The sequence below is a fragment of the Physeter macrocephalus genome, chromosome 8 (genome assembly GCF_002837175.3).
Source record: "Physeter macrocephalus isolate SW-GA chromosome 8, ASM283717v5, whole genome shotgun sequence".
Lineage (NCBI taxonomy): Eukaryota > Metazoa > Chordata > Mammalia > Artiodactyla > Physeteridae > Physeter > Physeter macrocephalus.
This window is the reverse complement of record NC_041221.1, coordinates 9466423-9469593: the sequence shown is the minus strand read 5'-3', so window position 1 is coordinate 9469593 and position 3171 is coordinate 9466423.

Here is a 3171-nt window from a genome sequence, read left to right as displayed (position 1 = left end):
GAACGTCCCATGACAAAGCGAGGTGACTTCTGCCATGCGGACCTGGAGGGTGGCTGGAGCCATGAGGTGGTGGATTGCTACCCAGGGCGAGGAAGAATTCTGTGGCAGCAAAAGTTACCGGAACATGGAGAGAGAGACCACCTGGTTAGGAGCACTGGGGTGAGGAGCCGGCTTATCAGGGGCAGTGGCTGGGGACCCGGTCATGACTTGGAGGATGCTTTTCATTTATGAGATATAGATGGTGGGGAGGGGGTGGGAGAAGGCGGGGGGAGAGGATGGGGGAGGCCTGGAACCCCGGGATTCCTCCATCCCTGGGTGCTGCCAGCCGAAGAAGGGCAGGCTGCCTGCCTGAACTCTGAGTTTAGACTGTTTATGCAAATGCATTGTTCTTTTCAGTCCTTGGAACTCCCAGAGGTAAATTACCTGCTGAGGCAATTGTGGATTAATCGGAGGCAATCAGCTATCTCTAAGTCCACCCAAGCCCGCATTTGAATCAGATAGGGTGATTCATAGCAATCTGAAGTCAACTTTGAAAGCTGGGTTCTTCCCGAAACACCGGGCCCGGTGTCCTGGATGATGGATCAGACGCAGGGCCGGGCTCTGCCTGGGATTGGCGCGGCTGGTTGGCGAGGTTGCCTTTTGCGCCCTAAGAACTTTGGGAGGAGGAACGGGAGCCCTGTGGCTGCTTCCTGGTCCCGGGTCTGAAAACCACTTAATTTAACACAGTTGGCAATTCCTGCACCCAGGTTGCCTTGGGCTTCCTTCCACAGGCAAAGCGTGCGGCCAGTGTGAGGTGGACGGCCTTGCTCATACTGGAGCTGGTCCGTGGCGTTCGCGAGGTCAGTGGTCATTTCCTACTGACCCCGGTGGATTTGGTGATCCTGAGGCCCAGGTCCGTCTCTGTAGGGGCAAGTGTTCTAAGGGGAGTGCCTTCTGACCCATAAGTCCTTAAGTACCGAAGTCACAGATGGCCAAGGCGAGGTGACACTCTTAATTGTTTGGATAAGATTATCCCTGCCACGCTTGATGCAAATAAAAGGCAAAGCCCAGCTGGGCTTGAGTGACAAGCGTGGCTGCTTTTCCTAAGGAGGGAGGCTGGCTTTGGGGCAACCGTGCATCTCAGGGTGCACACAGAGGACTCCCTAATGCCAGTCATGCAGAGCCCAGGGCTGCCTGGTCCTTAGCTGGAGCTCAGCCACTTGGGGACCAGAAGCATGCATCCCAACATGAACTCAGGAAACAAAAGAACAGGAGAGAGAGGAATCCTTAGGCAAAGACCGAGCGATCCTAAAACCGACTGCTAGAACACACGGATCCGGGAAGCCCAGGATCCCCTGGGAGATCGCTAAGAGCAAGTGCGAGATGGAGATGTGTGTCAGCCCCGCGTCTGAGCCGTAAATGCTGATGGTCCAGCTGTCAGACGCAGGCCCTCTGGGGGCGTGGCCGAGGCCGGGTGATGCAGTCCCATCACCTGTGACGGAGACCTCAGGCCTGGGCCCTTCTGCTCCGAGTTGCGGTTCCCGCTAGCCGTGAACACATGGCTCCCGTTCCTGGCACCGAACTGGCTTTGCGATGCGTCCAGGAACGTTCCCGCTCTCCGTGGGCCTGAGTCTTACATCTAGAACTGCTCGTCCATCTTCCTGGGCTCCTGGGACCTGCCCCCCACAGGTGGATCTGGGAAGGGGAGAGTTACTCTCCGAAATGTGAACAGTGCCAGCGCAATGCCAGCCGCCACTGCCCTGCACAGCTCAAACAGACATGAGCCGCAGAATTCGGGTGCGGGGAGTGAGGGGTGCCTCTGACAACCCTTGCACTCCCTCCTCAGAATCCCTACCGCTGGGCTCTCCTCCTCAGCTTGCCTCGAGGCGGCGCCCGCTGAAGGGAGAGCTAGCGGGCAGGTCCCAAGACCCAGGGGGACGGCGTCCAAACCTCTGCCCCCCAACGTCCACGTGCTGATGCTCCAACCACCTCATCTTCCCCCCTCAACCCCTCCCAGGCCTTCCAGTTTCCAGGCTTTGTACCTGCTCCCCACATCCCTGGTTCCCCACTGGCCTTTTCTTCCCTGCTGAGAAAGAGAAAGGCCAGGAATCTGGACCCAGGCCCACGTTGCCTCTCCTCCTGGGGGGTCCACGTGCCCTGTTACCAATGAGGGGTTACCAGGGCCTGAGACTTTCAGCGCTAAAATCAGCACAGACCCTGGCAGACCTGACCGTTGGTCCCCCCCCTCCTTATTAGTTGCTATGGTAGGGTCTAGAACAGTGATTTTTACACCTCTTTGGATCCTGAGTCCCCTGAGAATCTAAAGGCCATGGGCTTTCCCTTCTGTTTAGCGTAGATAGGCCCTTAGACACACCACTTTACATACATTTTCAGGGGTGCTGAGCTACCCTTAACAATTCAAGGGGGAACTGGGGTTGGGGGGCCCAGGGACCTGTCCAGAGACCCAGGGTGAAGATGCAGTGCACAGGGAGGAGGTTTGGCCCGGTGGTCAAATGTATGAGCCCGGGGGGAGGACTGACCCCGCTTTCTGGCCAAGCTCTACTACTTTCAGCTGCAAACCCACGTTCAAACTCCCCAAGCCTCCCGGTGCATCTGTAAGATGGGAATTAGACCTGCTTCATAGGGGTGGAAAAGACTGTTAGTAACACAAAAGCAGTGCGAAATACAGTGTCGGACACATCTGGGTTCATGCCCGCACAGATCTGTCTAAAAGACATATATTGAGCTTCTATGTGTCAAGGACTGTTCTAGGTTAGAGATACCACGGGAACAAAACAAAATCCTTGCCCCTGAGAGCTGACATTTTGGTAGGCTGAGGCTTAATAAGTAGTAGCTCTTTTATTCTTCCTGTTGTTCTTAACGGTTGGATTCAGAACTTACCAATACATCCACTTCTATGCCTACTCATGGCTGGTTACCCAACAGCATCGTCCTCTGCAGGGGTGAAGGATGGTGAGCTTTTAGATCCAGAGAAGAAGCCTCCTGTCCACCTTTACTAAAACACTGTAATGGCCTTAATGCTTTTGTACCATAGTTTTCTTTTTCACTGATATTTTAAAGAAGCCAATTTGAGTCTTCATCCTCATATTTCTTTTTTTTTATTATTTATTTTTTATACAGCAGGTTCTTATTAGTTATTTATTTTATACATATTAGTGTATACATGTCAAT